At 45.9% G+C, this 20136-nt stretch overlaps 1 pseudogene; it reads right to left on the reverse strand.

The window, feature by feature from the left end:
• Positions 1 to 4339: 4339 nt before the first annotated feature.
• LOC143885863 (cytochrome P450 71A1-like) lies at positions 4340 to 16530 on the reverse strand (annotated as a pseudogene).
• Between the last annotated feature and the right edge of the window lie 3606 nt (positions 16531 to 20136).

Raw genomic sequence — 20136 nt, forward strand, 5'->3', positions numbered from 1 at the left:
TCTTATTCTCCAGCCATCACGCTCCACATGTGCTAAATCAAAGGTATGATTGATATCTCCAAGATCGTGGATCTCCTCCACAATAAAAAGGGGGCTACACACTCAAGCAAAAGGCGATTCAATTCTCCCTCTCTCTTTTTCGGTCTGGTAACCTGACATAAACTCTCTCCAATTCCTCGTCCATCATCTGTGATTGCCCATCTCTGACTTGAGTGTCGAAGTGGCCGTCCGGAGCCACAACTCTGGGCCCACTGACGCTTTCTCTGTGAGCGCAGGATTACAGGTTCTGCGAAGCTAGTTCGTGCAGTCAGATTTTAGGCGTCATCAGATTGGCGCCATCCGTGGGACCGACTATGCCAAAGTTGAAAGCTACCTCCCAACCTAACGGTGGAATGGTTACAAGAAGCCAAGCAAGTCATTAGATTGGCGCCATCCGTGGGACCGACGAGCCAAGACATTCCAAGAAGACTCAAGGTTCTTATCTTTAGAATGTATTTGGAGTCCTCTTGATTTTATATTTAAATGCACTTTCAAAAGGTTTTCAAATGGTTTTTATACTTAACATTTTACATCTTTGAAAACTATCAACACACCCAAAAATGTGTTTGAAAATCTTGGACTTAAGCCCCAAGACCATAGCCCAAAAGCCCTTGAATTTTAAAGTTAAAATGGAATTTCACTCAGGGCCGGTCGACCGGGTTGAGCCGGGCGACCGTGGATGCACTTTTGTTTCAAACAATACAATCCAATTTGGTCTAGGGCGGGTGACTGCAGTGGGTCGGTCGACCGAGATAGGTTTTTGAGCCAAATTTTCTGAGCAAACAGTTAGCCCTCGCCGGGCGACCGCCATGTGGCCGGTCGACCGTAACGGTAAGAAATTTAAAAATAGAATAGGGCGCCCGATACGCGCGGGCGACCGCCGTATCCCGGTCGATCGTCGTATCCTGGTCGACCGCCGCAGTCGAGCGAACTAGCCGTTGGGACATTTTCTGCTTGACTTTTTCAAGCCTATTATTTACAGTTTTACCCCAAACGATCATATTTTCAAATACTCTATATATACATCATTAAAACATATCTCTACAAGCTTTTGAACATTTGAGAAAGATCAAATCCCATTTCTCTTTGAGCTTCAACCTTTTATTTCAAAAGCTGAAAACCTCTTTGATATTTCATTTCTACATGTTATCAAGAGGCATTCCGTAGGGCTTTTATTTGTTTATTTCTTGGAGTGATGTGAGCTTACAATGTTGTAATCCGCCTATTAAGAGGTAAGAGAATTTTTATTTTATTTATTTTTCATGTGAAGGTCTCCTCTTCGGCCCGTAAAGAAAGGAGAAGAAAATGGTCTCCAATTTGGCTCGTGAAGAAAGGTGAATCATGTGTAAGGGTTTGACTCCCTTGTCAAGGCTTCGTGCGAGGGGCTTCACTTTGGCCCTTGAGAATGAAAAAGCAAGGGTTTGTTCCCTTTGGAGATGAATGAGTCGGGGGTACGGCTTCATAATTTTAGTGGAGATCCCAAGGAGGTAAACTTGGAAAAGTGGAGTAGGTCAAGTTGTGACCGAACCACTATAAATCTTGTGTTCCTTGTGAATGTCTCTTTTCTTTCTGTCTTGCACGTGTGGTGATTGGTAATCTCTAACTTAACTTGTTTTTGTGCTTTTAATTGAACAACGGTTAGTAAATGCACTTGACTAAATTGTTTAAACCCTAAGTATTATAATATCCATTTGAACAAGGGTTAGCTAAATGTGCATGATTAGAAAGTCTAAATCCTAGCTTTCATTGATATACATATTTGAACAAGGGTTAGACTAATTAGTGCTTAATTAAATGGATTAATTTTTAATCTCCCTTAATTAAGCATAAAATTTCTAATTGACCAATTCACCCCCCTCTTGGATTGTCACACCTGTATTTCAAAAGGTATAATTGATATCTCCACGATCTTATTTTCTCCAGCCATCACGCTCCACGTGAGCTAAATCAAAGGTACGATTGATATCTCCAAGATCGTGGATCTCCTCCCCTATTAAAAGGGGGCTACGCACTCAAGCAAAAGGCAATTAAATTCTCCCTCTTTCTTTTTTGGTCTGGTAACTTGACATAAACTCTCTTCCATTCCTCGTCCATCATCTGTGATTGCCCATCTCTGACTTGAGTGGCGAAGTGGCCGTCCAGAGCCACAACTCCGGGCCCACTGATGCTTTCTTTGTGAGTGCAGGATTACAGGTTATGCGAAGCTAGTTCGTGCAGTCAGATTTTAGGCGTGATCAGCTCGCAACACGCCTTGATAGCCTCGATCCAAGTAGTGCACTCGCACTCACCATCACCATAAAAGATAGGAATTTCACCCAGTTGCAATTGCTCCATAGATTAGAGAATCATTGTCTTCCTGGATCCGTAGTAGATAGAACTCCCGCAAAGCCTAGCTCTGATAACAATTGACGCAGGACAGGTGCACGATCGATAACGATGATGACGATCTAATAAAAAATTACAAAAGATAATTGTGGTGCTTAAAAGCTAACCCACGTTGGAGGGAAATTCCAAGAAAGAAGTGTAAACAAACACCTTTTCTCCACAAGAAAAGAACACTTTTCATTCAATTTTTTTAATTGTAAAAAACCAAGCTCTCTTTATGTAATTCATCACCTATATTTATAGAGGTGGCTTTCCTCTTTACAAGTGTGACAATCAAATTAGAAAGTAACAACTATAATTCGTATTACAACTTTGCATTGGAATATAAAAGACACATTAAATAAAGCAAGAGTTGCTGTCTAACGAAAATATCAATATGGAAGTTGGTGCTTTGAGTAGAATATAAAAGAAGAGAGAATGAGTGTTTCTTATAAGATTTACTCACTCGTATTGGCACTGATAAAAAAAGGCAGTTGCTTGCTATTTTGATAGACTTAGGAAAGGAACTTGCTAAACTAAACTATTAAGATAAGAAAAGTTGGTTCCCAAATATAAATCCCACGATTGGCACTTTGCCATTGCTGGCAATTTCTCAGTAAAATGATATGTTGCCTTTTAGGTAATGTGTCAAATGGCAACTTCCTAATTCTAGATGGCAAATTTGGTAAGTGCCTAAATTGGTAGCCTAGAGTACGATATAAATACGGTTTCTAAATACCATGGAAATTTCTACTCTATGAGATCTTAAATTAGAAACTTCAAAAATAGAAATCTTGGAAGGAATCAATGACACTGTCCATCGGCCAAGATGCTTCTGCATCAGCTTGCACGTAGGTAGATATAACATGTGACTTTCTTCTCAAATAAAAGACTCCCTCTCAGCCATTGATCTGATCTAACGGCTGAGATTAAACCCCTAGAATCCAACCTAGACGAAAATTGGTCTCAACCACCCTTCCCCACCTATACTCTTAACAAACAGAAAGGACCTTAGCATGCTTTGAGTCAACTACCCAAGCATAATTGGGAGAGACGTGCTACTCTATAATCCTCTAGTATTTGTTCAACGTGCAATTACTTTGACTCAACTACGCAAGCATACTTGGCAGAAACGTGCTGCTCTACATGCAACTGAACGGTGCATTCTTCGTCTCTTAGATTTATTTAATCAAAAGTCCTCCTCACATGCCAAGGAGACGTGGACTATTGAAAAACTTCAAAACCTCTAGACTTCTCTTCAAAAATTATGTTTTAATAGAGGAAAAATTGTTGGAGAGTCATTGAATTGCCTTTTGCCAAACTCATCATGACCAACTAAGCACACATAAATCAAGAAAATCAAGGACTCACCAGTTTACTAAAAAAATGATACAAGACGATTTTAGATCTAGCTCCACGCACACATCAACTCACCGAATCCTTCATTTTATGATATTGCTTAACTAGATATATTTTTCAAGAGAAAACGGTTCGTACACATATGTGTAGATAAGTTATCTACACACTAGCTTAAAATACAATGAGGGCCACATTATTTGGGTGATCCAAACCATTCATTTTTAAGGCCCTCACATAGATAGGGTGTCCACAAAAAATCAGATCCATAGGATCATCCTAACCATTCGAACTGTGGAGGCAAAAAATGGACTAATTTGTGAAGGTTTAAAGACATCCATTTTACCTCCACAAATCGTAGGGTTGGGATGATCCTATGGATCTGATTTTTTGTAGACACCCTATCTATGTGAGGGCCTTTAAAATGGATGGCTTGGATCACCCAAACAATGTGGGCCCCCATTGTATTTTAAGCTGGTGTGTAGAGAACTCTCTACACATATGTGTAGGAACCGTTTTCTCATTTTTCAAATAGGAAGACCAAAATCCTAAATAAGTATAGAGATGGGTTTTTAGCATCTCAAGGAAAGTGACGTATAGGAACAAGAAGGAGATCAAATTTCCTATGAATTGTAAGCCCAGAAGTTTCAGTCATGTCCATGTCCTTTTTTTTTCAGTACTAGGCAATTCCCAATCAAACCAATATTAGAGATTGCCAAGAACAAGTTCAATGGACAAAATGGCAAATGATATTCCAGGACAACCCCTCCGGCCCACCCCAAAAGGAATCAATTGAAAATATTTCCCTCTGAAATCGATGGGACTGTTCATAAACCTCTCAGGGCAAAACTCTTCAGCATTATCCCATGAATTAGGGTCCCTTCCAATTGCTCATGTGATGGGGTATGAAAAGCAACGACCAATTAGCTATCGACACGTGGTCCTTAAGGGGCCCGCCGCGAATTCAGCACTGGCCCAGGGGTAATCCGGTAATTACCTGAGAGTAGGTAAACCTAAACCCACAGAAGGGCCGACACCTGTCCTGGGGTAGGTAATTCAACCACCTCAGGTCTCCCTCTATAAAAGGCCTCTCAAGGCTCAAAGCAAAGAGGAATAACTCCTAAGCTACCGCTCTTAAAGTTTGGCTCTTCTGCTCATACTGACTTGAGTGTCGAAGAGCCCGTCCGGAGCAACGACTCCGGGTTGGTCTTCTGACCTCGTGCGCTCTTGTGCAGGACTTCAGTTCCTTCAGTCCAGCTCCTTGGGCCCGCCAGATCAGCTCTTACGTCACTGTCGTATCTGTTACCAATTTTAAGCCTAACAGATTGGCACCATCCGTGGGACGCTGAACTAAAAGCTGTTCAAATTCCCTTTATAAAATGGCAGGACGGAGGAGTGCCCGGGTACCAACTGCTCGGACAGCCCGAGCTGAGGCGCCTCGCAGGACTCAGAGCGAACGAGTGGCCTCACAGATAGTGGCTCCTTCAGCAATAGCAGAGCAGAGCCCGGCTCATTCAGAACACCTCAACCCTGCTCCCACTCTGGAGCAAGTTCAAGCTCTCTTTCAACAAATGACCACTCTTGTTGGTCAATACCAGAATTTGATCCAAGCGCCTCCCCAGCATCACCCAGCAGCCTCAAGGCCTGCGCAGGAAAGGTCAAACGCCCACAGGAGCGAGCCCGCACCTCTCAGTAGAGATCGGACCCATCACTCTACGAGGAGAGTTCATCATTCCAGGACCAGGCATGCCCACACGGAACCTCACCACCACCACAGGTCACGTTCTCGTTCAGTGCAGAGGCACCGAGCTCAGGAGGACCGTGCACCCCGAGAGAGGCCCAGACATCGTCAAAAAGGCTCAGAAAGTCACTCCGGCTCTGCAGCTAATCCCTCTGTGGAGAGAAACAGATCAGTGGACCGAGCAGACACGAGGGCTGATCCAATGCTGTGGATTATAGAAGAGATAGACCACTGTATAGAAGAGCTGGCAAAGGATCAAGGCCGGCCTGCTGCAAGGACGTTCTCAAGCAGACCGCTGTTTATAGGCGATGTTATGAACGCGCCAGCACCCAGAGGGTTCAAAATGCCGACGGTTCCGCAATATGACAGAACTACCGACCCTGTGGACCACCTGGAGACGTTCAAGACTATGATGCTCCTCCACGGCGCCTCTGACAGGTTCCTCTGCAGAGCATTCCCGACCACACTGACGGGTGCAGCCCGGGACTGGTACTCGAGGATCAAGCCGAACTCCATTAGCAACTTTGAGGACTTTGGGGACGACCTAGTCTGCCATTTTATGAGCAGCCGGAAGCCAAGGAAAACAACAACATCCTTGATGGCCTTGCGGCAGGAGGATAATGAACCTCTGAAAACATTCGTCAGCCGTTTCAACAGAGAGGCTCTCCAAGTTCCAAATTTGGATCATTCAGCTGCCATGAATGCACTTCTCGCAGGGGCCAAATCCAATGATTTTCGCCGATCAGTGGCTCGCCAAAACCCGCGCTCACTGGCGGATTTGATGGCTAGAGCCGAGGAGTTCATAGCCGTGGAGGAGACTCTGGCGGCCTTAGACTCAAACTGGAGGAGAACCTCTGAAGAAAAGAACCCTACCAAGCAGGGTAGGGGTGATAAGGCCCCCAGAAGAGAAAGATCTCCCCAGAGGAGGGAAGAGAACTTTACCCCTCTCAACACCTCCCGGAGATACATACTGGCAGCGATCAGAGGAGAAGAATTTGTAAGGTGGCCGACTAGGATGATCTCCAAGGGAAACAAGAGAGACAAGTCGAAGTATTGTCGGTTCCACAGAGACCACGGGCACGACACAGACGAGTGCTGGTAGCTCAAGGAAGAAATCGAACTGCTGATCGGTCGGGGATACTTGAAAAAATATGTCAAAGATGACGGCCACAAAAGAGAGAGCAGGGAGAAGAGTCTACAGGGCCAGAGCCCTCGGCGGTCACAGCCACCCCCTGCGCGGAATCAATCTCCCCCACCATCGAGTCCACAGCCGGAGATACACCGATCCCAGCCCAAGGGGGTCATCAACACAATTATGGGCGGACCGGCCGCCGGGGGCACATCATCTGTTGCTCGAAAATCCTACGCACGCCGAGTCAATGCCATGCACACATGCAGCAAAAAGATGAAGACGGAGAATGAAATCGCCTTTTCAGATGCGGATCTCGACAACTTGATACTACCTCACGATAATGCACTGGTCCTAACCATGCTCATCGCAAACTGGGAGTTGAAGAAAATCCTTGTCGACAATGGGAGTTCGGCCGATATCCTGTACTATCATGCTTTTAAGCAAATGATGATAGGAGACGACCGCTTAAGGCCAGCGAACTTCGATCTGTTCGGTTTCTCAGCAGAGATCGTGAAAGTAGAAGGATAGATTGAACTCCCAGTCCTCGTCGGGGAGCCACCCTGTCAAGCCTTCGTGATGGTTAACTTCCTGGTAGTGAGGGCCACCTCGGTATACAAACGCTATCTTAGGACGACCTGGCCAGAACCTCATCCGTGCCGTCGCCTCAGCATATCACCAGAAAATGAAGTTTATAACACCAAACGGCGTGGGTGAAGTCAGAGGAGTGCTAGATCGCGTTCGAGGAGTTGAAGTAGTACTTGTCCTCCCCACCGCTGTTGACAAAGCCAGAGCCAGGGGAGGAGCTGCTCCTGTACCTGTCCGTAAGCCCCATGGCATTGGCAGCCGTGCTAGTTCGAGAAGAGCATAACCAACAGAAACCGATCTACTATGTCAGCAAGGTCCTACACGATGCTGAGACCAGGTACTAGCGGGTCGAGAAATTGGCGTACGCCCTGATCATGGCAGCCAGAAAATTGAGGCCGTACTTTCAAGCCCACACAATAAGGGTCCTGACCGATCAGACGCTTAGGCAGGTTCTCCACAGACCAGACATCTCAGGGCGACTTGTGAAATGGGCAGTGGAGCTGAGCGAATTTGATATCCAGTACCTGCCTAGGCCGGCGATAAAGGCCCAAGTGCTGGCAGATTTCGTGGCCGAGTGTACCATCCACCAGCGAAGCATTGAATCCGAAGTTGTCCAAACCCCGTTTGTAGAGAATGCAACTACAACTGGGGAATGGACAGAAGCTGAGACTGAACCAGTGAGAACGGAAAACATCCCTGTACAGGCAGAACATAATCCATCGTCCAAAGAACTGCTCTGGGAAGTATATGTGGACGGATCTTCAAACAAGGTTGGTTGTGGAGCCGGTTTGGTTCTCACTGGGCCCGATAACTTTGTTCTGGATTATGCGCTAAGGTTCGGATTCCGTACGTCCAACAATGAGGCAGAATGTGAGGCTCTCATCGCCGGAATGAACCTAGCAGTCCAGACCAGCACCCAAAGGCTGAAGGCGTATTGCGACTCCCAGCTGGTCTCAAACCAGATCCAAGAAGTCTATGAGGCCCGCGACGAGCGCATGATCAAGTACCTCTCCAAGGTGCGCCAGTTGGCCGGCAAGTTTAAAAACTTCGAGGTCATTAGAATCTCTAGAACAGAAAATGAAAAAGCGGATGTGCTGTCTAAGCTGGCAGCATCCGGTTACACCACTCTTGAGAGCATATGTATGGAATTTCTGAAGAAATCCAGTATCGAAAATGAGGTTGTCGAAGTAATGCGGGTCGAGCACGAGCCGTGCTGGATGGACGAGATCATTGAGTATCTGCGTAGCGGGAAGCTTCCCGAAGCAAAGAAGGAAGCCCGCAAAGTGATACAGAGAGCGGCCCGATTTTCCCTAGATGGTGAGAGTCTGTACAAAAGGTCGTACACCCTTCCGTACCTAAAATGCCTCCGGCCAAGCAACGCCGCATACAATCTAGAAGAGACGCACGAAGGAATTTGCAGAGAACACCTGGGGGGCAAGGCCTTGCCCATCAAAGTACTGCTAAGAGGCCTGTACTGGCCAACCTTGAGGCAAGACGCTCTGGACCTGGTCAAAAGGTGCGAGAGGTGTCAAAAATGATCTCCCACCATCCATCAACCGGCTGTATCCATGGCCCCGATCATCAGTCCACTCCCTTTCGCAGTATAGGGGATGGACATCTTGGGTCCATTTCCACCAGCCTCCGAAAAACGTGAGTTCGTCGTCGTGGCCATTGACTATTTTACCAAGTGGGTGGAGGCTGAACCTCTGGCCCAGATCACGGAGCAAAACGTGCAGACCTTCTTCTGGAAATCAGTCATTTGCAGATTCGGGATACCCCACGTCTTGATAACGGACAACGGCAGATAGTTCGACTGCCGGAACTTTCGAAAATTCTTCTCCGACTTGAAGATCGAACAAAGATTCACTTCTGTGGCGCACCCTCAGACGAAGGGGCAAACTGAAGTAATGAACAAAATCTTACTCCAGGGGATCAAGAAGAGGCTAGACGAGAAGGTAGGCCGATGGGCAGACGAACTTTATCAAGTCCTATGGGAGTATCGTACCACTCCGCGCACCGTGACGGGGGAATCGCCATTCAACTTATCCTTTGGGACGGAGGCCGTAATACCCGTCGATGTTGGCGTCCCGTCTCCCAGAGTCACCAACTTCAACGAGCAGCTCAATGGAGAGGGGCTCCGCGCAAACCTTGACCTACTGGAAGAAGCTCGGGATGAATCCCGAATCAGAGTCGCGGCCTACAAACAGAAAGTGTCCAACTATCACGACCTGAAGATACGCCCAAGAGAATTTCGAGTAGGGGACCTAGTCCTGAGAAAGGCTGCTGTCTTCCAATCGAAGAAGGTAGGCAAACTCTCCCCGACCTGGGAGGGGCCATACCGAGTGAAAGAGGTAATTCGACCAGGGAGTTACAAACTGGAAACGCTTGGTGAGCACCTACTACCCCACGCCTGGAATTCAAAGAACCTCCAAAAATACTATCAGTAACTGGCCGCTTGGCGCGAGAGCAAATACCGTTGTAAGATTCTGAATGTGAATGATGAAGGATACTGTTTCTTTGCAAATCTCTGAGCACTCCGCCTCAGAAACCCAGTTCACTAAAACTTCGGTACTCACTGCTTGGTTTGCCTCGGCTCGTCTCCACAAAGACCGGGAGCGCACTTCTGGTCAGGAACGGGCCCGGATAGAAAAACAAAACCTACTCGGAAACCCAGTTCACTAAAACTTGGGTACTCGCTGCTTGGTTCGCCTCGGCTCGTCTCCACAAAGACCGGGAGCGCACTCCTGGTCAGGAATGAGCCTGGACAGAAAAACCAAACCTACTCGGAAACCCAGTTCACTAAAACTTGGGTACTCGCTTCTTGGTTCGCCCCGGCTCGTCTCCACAAAGACCGGGAGCGCACTCCTGGTCAGGAACGAGCCCGGACAGAAAAACCAAACCTACTCGGAAACCCTGTTCACTAAAACTTGGGTACTCGCTGCTTGGTTCGCCTCAGTTCGTCTCCGCAAAGACCGGGAGCGCACTCCTAGTCAGGAACGGGCCCGGACAGAAAAACCAAACCTGCTTGGAAATCCAGTTCACTAAAACTTGGGTACTCGCTGCTTGGTTCGCCTCGGCTCGTCTCTACAAAGGCCGGGAGCGCACTCTTGGTCAGGAACGGGACCGGTTCGTCTCTAAAAGACCCGGGTCAATAAAAACTTGAATGCCTGCCCGGAGTGCCGTTATGTTCGGAAACAAACTGTTTTACAAGTATTATTGGCCCAGTATTGAGTTAATCAATATTAGCCAGAGGCAGACATGAGCGGAAATAGTGGACAGCAAAATGTAATTTCTATTCATGAAAAGTAGGGCCTCTAAGGGCTATTACAAAAAGTGGGGCCTCCAAGGGCCATTACAAAGAATTTGTAAACGGTGCCTAAAAGGAAACAAGGGGGGATTTAAGACACCCCATGACCACCGTTCCGCGGAGGGTTTGCCGCCAGGGCCTTAGCTGCTGCGGTGGCGTCCTGCTCGTCGTCGCCGGCCACTGGTGGGTCAGGAAGAATAAGGCCCGCCAGATCGACGTTCGGGTTGGATCCCTTGACCTGCTCAAGGCAATCCATGAACCCCAACTTGTATGATTCCGTGGACAAGCTAATTAGCTCGTCCTCCTTCTTCTGCACGGCCTCTGCCACGGCCGCTATCTGCCTCTCCCGGGCTCTCCCTCTCTGTGATTCGAGGGCCTCAGTGGCCTTCTGCTTCTGGGCGGCATTTTTGGACTTAAGCCTCCTTATCTCCTCGTCCCTCTCCTTAATGGACCTATAGAGCTCGGCTGCCTCCCGCATCAGCTTGCCGTTCTCCTCCTCGGACTTGGTGATCGCGGCAGAGAACTTCCAACTCTTCTCGTAGAAGTCATGATAATACACGCCGATCTGATAAAACGAGGAGAAAATGGCCTCGTCGGCCGCATCTGGAGGCTCGTTTAGAACCTGGAGCTGATCCTGGTTTAGTTGGCCTTTGGTGATGATCTCCCTAGCCACCCGGCTATCACCCAGGCCGGTGTCGCTCTTCTGAACGGCCAGTTAGGCCATAAAACGTTGTCCCCGGACCTCGCGGGCGTGGGACGGGCTCCTGTAGCCGCGTCCCCTGGCTTAGGAGTCCCCGCTCCCCGGCCGAAGGAGCCGACCAGCTTCACTGTGGGCTTCCCCTTGGGGGGTGGTGTGTCCTTAGTAGGTGCTGGAATTGAAATCTCGGGGGCTTTCCTTTTCTGGCCCTGCTGGCCCTGGCCCCTGCCAAAGGCCCCTCGCCTCACCTTATCCAGCTGGGACTGCGTCTGCATTTCTGAAATTCAACAGGACAAACAAAAACCGGTCAGGGACAAAGAAGAGAAAAGAGGAGCTCAAGAGCAAGACTAGCCACATACGTGCCGAGGTCGCAGTACTAATGCCAAGCCCGACCAGAACCTCTTCCCTAGAGAAGTCCGCACAGTGAATGAGGCCCTCCCGGTGTAACTCCTCATAGACTAGGGCAACGTTCTCACATCCTCGCCCTCCAAGAGCGGCTTGCGGCTTAGCGCAAGTGTGTCTGGGGTGTCCCACTTCAATGGAATGGGCCAGGGCTCAGTGGGCTCGCCGTCCTTGACATAAAAGAACTTGTTCTTCCATAGGTGTATGGAGGATGGAATGCCAGTAATCATTTTCACCTCGGGGCATTGGCTGATGTAAATCCAACCTCCGTCCTTATGCCTCTTCAGGTGCGCACACATCCGAAACAGCAGTACGGACAAGCTCCTTTGAAGCCGACCCTGGACAAGGTATATGAACCCGATAAGCGTCTTCCATGAGTTCGGCGCGACCTGAGCCGGAGCCAGGCCGTAATATCGAAGGACTGCGGCAAAGAATGGATGCAAAGGGAACCTGACCCCGGCTCTTAACGACTCATCATATATACAGACGTCGGTACTGTCGTTGCAAACCCTGTTCCCCTATGTCGCAGCCCTCAGCCTGAACCTTTGGGGAACACAATACCTATCTCTAATATCCCCTAGTCTAGACTCATCAAGGATATTCTCCTCGTAAAGAGCCTGAATATTATATTTGGGATTGGCGTCCATCCGAGCCCTAGCAGTGACCTCAATGGCCTGGCCCGGAAGGAATGTGGTGGACGCCTCGGCGGCGTCACTACCCGCACTCACCTCTGCCCGAAAATAACTATCAATTGGGGGCGGGGTGGTATTCAGATCCAAAATCACCTCGTCCCCACTATTTACGACCTCTACACTAACATCAGGACTCACCATATACGGGCCGGGAATCCTGGTCGGATTAGTTTGAGTCCTCTCTGACGAACTAGACCCCGAACTACTAGAAGAGACAGACTCCCCTGAAGATGACCTAGAACTGGACTCAGAACCGGACTCAGAGCTAGAGGTACTACCGGATATAAGGGACACAGGAAAAGAATCAAATAAAGACGCGCTGAAAGAAGAATACTGGTCTGAAGAGAAATGCTCCTAATTCGTAGATGACCACAACCACAAGCTACCCGAGCCGAACAGGCAGAGCAAACGGGAAGAGAGCAAAGAGGCGAAAGTAAAAAGTGAAAATGAAAGTGTGAAAGGTGAAAATCTCTTTTTATAAGCTTGAAGCTTGAGGCGGTTCGCATTCACGATCAAGGAAGCGCCACGTGTTCCTCATTAATGAAGGGCACACACTTCGAGGTGAGGGCATGAGTAAATGCGTGAGGTATAGACTACGCGCGTACGATATGGGTGGGGGAAAAATCTCCAAGCGGTTAAGGGTTGACCAATGAAGTGCTTGAGTACGGGATACCTAGAAGTGATTGTGCCCGTATGGAAAATGTGTCCGTCCAAAGCCGGACAGAATATGACGCATTCGCTAGACGACGAAAATCTGTCAGGCTCAAGCCGGACAGAATATGACGCGTCCGCTAGAAGACAAAAATCTGCCCGGCCCAAGCCGGACAGAATATGACGCGTCTGCTAAAAGACAAAAATCTGCCCGGCCCAAGGCGGATAGAATATGACGCGTCCGCTAAAAGATAAAAATCTGTCCAGCCCAAGCCGGACAGATGGCTTGGCCGGACAGATTTCACTCCAAGTTTCTGCCCGTCCTAGGCAGCCCGGATGGCTTGGCCGGACAGATTTCACTCCAAGTTTTTGCCCTTCCCAGGCCGCCCAGATGACTTGGCCGGACAGATTTCACTCCAAGTTTCTGCCCGTCCCAGGCTGCCCAGATGGCTTGGCCGGACAGATCCTTTCGCTTCATTTTTCTAGTCGCTCCGGGGCACAGCCTCCTACTTCTCCAAATCACCACAATGACTTGGAGAACTGGGGTGCAATTGATGAGGTATGAAAAGCAACGACCAATTAGTTATCGACACGTGGCCCTTAAGGGGCCCACCGCAAATTCAGCACTAGCCCAGGGGTAATCCGATAATTACCTGAGAGTAGGTAAACCTAAACCCACAGAAGGGCCGACACCTGTCCTGGGGTAGGTAATTCAACCACCCCAGGCCTCCCTCTATAAAAGGCCTCTCAAGGCTCAAAGCAAAGAGGAATAACTCCTAAGCTACCACTTTTAAAGTTTGGCTTTGCACTTCTGCTCATACTAACTTGAGTGTCGAAGGGCCCGTCCGGAGCAACGACTCCGGGTTGGTCTTCTGACCTCGTGCGCACTTGTGCAGGACTTTAGTTCCTTCAGTCCAGCTCCTTGGGCCCGTCAGATCAGCTCTTACGTCACTGTCGTATCTGTTACCAATTTTAGGCCTAACACCATGCATTGATGATAACCCTTGTTTTTGGAGAGATATGATAACCTTGTAATTTAGTGGCTGAGATCGTCTCTTGTGGAACTAACAATGGAAGAGGAGGATGTAATCTTAGAGTCTCCTTAATTATTGATTTTAAGTAAACCATTCCTTGAATATCCTCCTCTTGTACCTTTGATTTTTTGCCCACCACTCTTCTTGTGCTTTCTTGATCACTGTGGGGTTTTTAACAAGCTCAGCCATTGCCCAATCCAAGGCTGTAGAGGTTTGTTCAGTTCCTGCAGCAAACATATCCTGGGAGAAATAACAAAAGAATGAGTGATTCTCTTTCCTGCATCATTAATTTTAATACCCATCAATAATCTTTGTGTACTCATTTGTGTGTGAGACACAAAATCAATCAATCTCAATTTTTATATTGTATAAGCCCGTATAATTCATAGGATGATCCAAACCAACCATTTGATAGGCCACAGCATAAATAGGTTGTGTCCCCAAAATCATTACCGTGATCCCAACCCTCTGATCTATAGAGGAATTGCATAATAAGGAAACCTCTATGGATCGGAGGGTTGAGATCATCCTATATATGGAAATGATTTTTTGGGGCCAACCTAGTTATGTTGTGGCCCATCAGATGGGCGGTTTGGATCATCCTATGTTTTGGTTCCATACAAAATATTTTGAAAAATACCATATAAAAACTTTAATCATGAAGGATCCAATTCCTTTTATAACAACCATGACAGAGAGAGTCAGAGTGAAACAGATCAAGATAATTGCTTTGAGGTTATCTTTGTTGAGGGGGATGTTTTGGAGGTTGGATTCTTGTTGCAAATGGAGCATAACATTGACAAAATCAGTCCCCATAGTTTGCTCATCTCTTTCAGGATTGAGATGCTCCTCGATCACTTGATCAAATAAAGAATCCAAGCCTCTAAAAGTCTTCTTCGTCCTCGCGTCCAATCCAGTGATGGCGTCAATCCATCCTAGGGACGGGAAATAGTCACTCACACGAAAAAGTCCCGAGACGATCCCCAAATCCCTTGTTAGTCCAGCATATCTATTCTGCCCATGTCCTCCACACTTTTTACCAAAGACAACCCTAGAAATTATGTCATTTGTGAGAGATAGGAACATCTCACTTAGATTAATGGACGCCCCCTTGTAGTCCACTGAGCAAGAAAGATAGATATTCTTGATCATCTTACAAACTTTGTTGGACTAATTGTACCCTCTTGGCACTAAACAGTTCCACTACACAACTTTTCCTTGCTCCCTTCCAATTTTCACCATAACGTGAGAAGGCCACATCGTTGCACCCATAGAAGAGTTGCTTTGTTGCCATTGTAACGGGCCTGCTTGAGAAATCAATATCATGGGTCTTCACAATCTCATGAACTAGTTTCGCCCAGGAAACTACGAGAGTAGGAACTTGACCAAAATGTAAGAGCATTAAAGTGCTATGTGTTAGAAAAATTGATGTGCAAATCTGTAATTTAGGATTCGAGAATACCTTATAACAAATTAATCTCACAACTTGAAGACAGAGATCAATAATACTATTTTCTGCAATAATAATCTGTAAAGGAAAAAGAAATCGTTAGATCACTTATCGAGTTGAGGCACAAAGAATCTTCGCTGTCCTTAAGGCAAATCTCGCCCCCACTATGACGAATCAACGGTGCAGATGGGCGTTTCGGCGTATGCCTCCAGGATACAACAACTCTCGCTCCATGGGTGTGCACTCACGTAGCCCGGATGCCTAAGAACTCGCTTATATTTGCCAAAAGCCTTGGGCAGAAAACCAGAGAGAAAACCAAAGAAGAGAAAGAGCAGAAGAAGAATCCGTCAAGGATATCTTTCTGTTTTCTCTAAAACCGATTTATATAGAAAGTTAATCGACACGTTAGGGTGAAACGTCGCACTCTTTTAGTGCGTGAGAGACGTTTTCTAAACGGTTACTAAACCACGATTAAGGAATCTCAAACGGTAAAAAAAGAGTTAAAACAAAATTAAATAAATTCTTGACTGTTAAAAGGAAAAAATAAATAATTAAAAGAAAAGCCTTAGGTCCACGCGAGCGGCCGGCCGAGCCGCGCCGGGCAGGGCGGCGCGCGTGTGTGGTAAGATCAAAAGCCCACCGACCCAAGTGGGCGATCCGTGCGCGTAGGATCCCCATGACCTCTTGCTTATTCACAAGGTTAAGAGAGTGAAAGTATATATATGACCACTCTCATCCTCTCACACTTCCCATCTAGGACTAAAGTTTTCTCATGACTTTAGTCTTTTGGAGAGAAGCCCCCATACATATAAAGACTAAAAACACCCCATTGAAAGTTTGAATTACAAAAAGACTTTTTTCACATAAAAAGTCAACACCATGTTTGTTAGATAAATTTTGGAGTGAGCGGTGAGGCAGCAAGCCAAGTTGGTGAAGGTTCCCTATAACAGGAAGTTTGAATGGTGAAGGTGGTAAATTTGGTTTATCAGCCCAATTGAACCTACCGAGAAGAAAGAGGAGAAAGAAGAGAAACAACAAGAGAAAGCAGAGTGACAAGGAGTCTAAGAGTGGTAGAGCCATTATCTAAACTTTGAGAATGATTGCTTGATTGCACTCAGGGGCGGAGGGACATAGAGCATGAGGGGGGCCATGGCCCCCCCCCAATGACTTGCAAAATCTCTTTAATGGTTTCTAGCTGTATTTACATTCTAAGCTAGTTTAGTGGCCATGCCCCCCCCCCCCAAAAAAAAAAAACCAATGAGGGCAAGTGTAAATTAGTTTGGCCCCCCCAAGTGTAAATTCCTAGCTCCGCCCCTGATTGCACTGGATGTTAAAAAACCAGTCTCGTGGAATTTATAACCACTTTTGGCACCGCATCACTCTTATTTTATATATTTTTTCTTTAAATATCATGTAGCAAGGCCCACCACTCGAATGCGTGCAAAACAGCTTACATAGGTTGACATTTTGTTAAGTGTAGTGATATTTCCCCCACGCTCTGATGGATATGTTCCCACCCTTTAACAGATATCTGTAGGATGTAGGAAGGGATGGAGGAGCAACCGTTACTCCAGCAGCAATTAAAGTTAACGATTTGTGTGTTGGGGGGGGGGGGGGGGGGGGGGGGGGGGTGGTTAGGGTATTTCACCGCCCTTTGTTAAATACGTCAAGAAGAAGAATGATTTGAGGAAATCAACCGACACGTTTCATTTAATTTGACATTAATTTGTCAATGGAACACTTTAGACATTAATGTTGGGAAGCTTTTAACCTTAGAACACTGTAGACATCTCGCAGATGAATGGTGATCGGCTTTGTTAATATAGCAGCCACCCTCCGCCAGTAGTCTTAACCAATGATAGAGCCTAATTTCCAGGAGCACAATTTTAGTGCAATTTAAATGTTTCAGTATTTAAAATGGAGAATAGGTGGGAGGAAGTGTCGAAGATTTTCAAAATAAAAAGGCTTTGAAAATAGTTTCGAAAATAAAAACAGTCTGTTTTGGAAAATGGGTGCTTGTACACATAGTGACTGTTGAAGTGGTCTGGGAAAGAACCACACGTTTGAAAATGAACATTGGAAAATGAAAAGAGTGGAGAAGGGTTAATATGTACGCTCCTACTGCTCTCTTTTGCATCTGTAACACACATGGTTTTGCAAATGGTGAGACCAATAGGACGATCGAATGCCGATTGGGTTCGATCAAGCCACCGTTGGTGATAGCTCTCGATCTAACAGTCAAATGACACTTTTTTGGCACACTTCGCACTTTGGACGTATGCATTATCGGGATAAGCAATCAGGAGCATTGAATTTTCCCCAGTCAAATCTGGTCCATTGATCATAATCTGTGTCGATCTTGTTCAGATGGTCTGATTGGAATCAAATGAGATCGGTCTCAAGTGAGTGCGATATAGGCCACAGGACTGCGCCTAAGAGTTCCAACAATTAGACTTGATCAGGTGAGATCCAGGCTATAGCTAGGATGATTGTAGAAAGCAGATCAGGTGTGATCTAGACACCATGATGGCGATGGGAAGCGTAGAAATAATTGGTGCTCAATCGAGAGAGATATGAATCGCTCGATTGTGGATTCAGATTGGGTCCAATACAGGCCACAAGTTGTTAATCGTTCACGATCAAACCAATGGTCAAATGACCATACTGGGCGGATCAAAATTTTACACTAGCCAATAAAAGATCCAACTCTCTATGGGCATTGTCGATTTCTGTTTAGTTTTTTCGCCATTGCAAATGTAAGCACGTGAGCAAAATCACTTCTCTTGTAAAGCCACCAAAATACCCTTGATTTTCACATTATTTACAAACCCTTCCCACCTTACTGTTTAAGTATACAAAGACCTAAAAATCCATCGAATTTACAAAGCAATGCCATTAGCTCTAAAAAACGAGATTTGCTTCTCCAACATGTATTTTCGCCCAAAATGGAAAACCAGCCATGTTCCCCCCATTCCACCACCCAAATCTTCCATAGATTGCCAAATCATTTCAAAGAAAACAAAACCACAACCTAGATACCATATCCATACAAGAAAATCCGATTTTCCCATTTAAAACCTTCCCCAAATGCCAAAATATCTTTCAAATCCCTAATTTATACCCAAATCATCTAATCACCTTTCCAAATGCCTTTTAAACAACCCAATTTACACAGATTTTGTTCCAAAATTTCGCCCAAAACCCAATCAAATCAGATTTCAAAAAGGGGCCTAATTGATACCCTAAAAATAACAATTTTCTCCCATTTTCATGTTACGAACCCAAATCGGTTCGCAACAGATTTGATCTTCTCAGAGGGAAGATCAGCCTCTTGATCCACTTCGAGGGAAGGATCCGTCATTCTTTGTGCACAAGACACTTTGTAGAACAATGTTCTTCATTTCCGAAAAAGGATGCGTACATGTTATTTATAATAGATCTCTAATCTAGCTAATACTTATCAATAAGACTCCTACTTATACTAAACAACTAGAAAACAAATCTAAAAATAACAGAAATCTGAACTGATTTGTTTTAGCCAAGTGGGACCCATTTGGTCATGTAACATTCCACCCCCCTTGGAATCAACCTTGTCCCCATGGTTGGATTATTGGAGAGAACAATTTATTGTACCAGGATCTCAAATCCTTTTGGGCATAGCTGATATTAGCCTTTCATGTTCTTCACGAATAGAGACCGTGATCATTCAAACCCCGCCTTCAAAATCTGATGTGAGCCAAGGTGTAAGGAAATGCGATTTTTCATGGCGTTACATAAAAATGATAGAACGATCTAATAGTTGAATAAAATCAATTTGCTCTTTGGTAATGTATTCAACTAACTCAGCCTTGTCGCCATCAATTCTCGCAGCTTCCTTGACAAAAAAATCATTCCGTTTTTCTTCCTCATTGCGCAACTCCTCGATCATTATACTGATTTCGTCAAAACCTTCTGCAAATCACCGTTGCTCTTCTATCCTTTTCAAAAAAGATGCATTGAGCTTCTGAAAATCTTCATGCATGGAATCCAAAATCTCACTGAATGTAGTCATGGCACAGGACCGACCGCTCCGAGACCACTTGTTACGAACCCAAATCGGTTCGCAATAGATTTGATCTTCTCAGAGGGAAGATCAGCCTCTTGATCCACTTCGAGGGAAGGATCCGTCCTCCTTTGTGCACAAGACACTTTCTAGAACAATTTTCTTCATTTCCGAAAAAGGATGCGTACATGTTATTTATAAAAAGATCTCTAATCTAGCTAATACTTATCAATAAGACTCCTACTTATCCTAAACAACTAGAAAACAAATCTAAAAATAACAGAAATCTAAACTGATTTGTTTCAGTCAAGTGGGACCCATTTGGTCAATTAACATTTCACCTATAAATACACCACTTTACGACCCTCTAAACCACGAAAATTTTGAAGAGGAAAGCTCACTACAAACTATCAAGCCTTTAATCCTCTCTCTCTCTCTCTCTCTCTCTCTCTCTCTGGCTCTGTTCTTTTATATTTTCTGTAATTTCCCCTTTAATATTTTCATTTTCGCTATTTTACACTGGGACAGCGGCTTGGACTTCGTCCCCAAAGTCTTCAAACATCCTCACAAATCCACGTCCACTGATCAACAATCTCTCCGCCAGCAAACGCGAGCAAGGTCCCCCACTTTCCTCTACCCGCTCC

The sequence above is a fragment of the Tasmannia lanceolata genome, unplaced genomic scaffold (assembly GCF_043159265.1).
Source record: "Tasmannia lanceolata isolate RefF3 unplaced genomic scaffold, GAP_Taslan_0.1 ptg000011l, whole genome shotgun sequence".
NCBI lineage: Eukaryota > Viridiplantae > Streptophyta > Magnoliopsida > Canellales > Winteraceae > Tasmannia > Tasmannia lanceolata.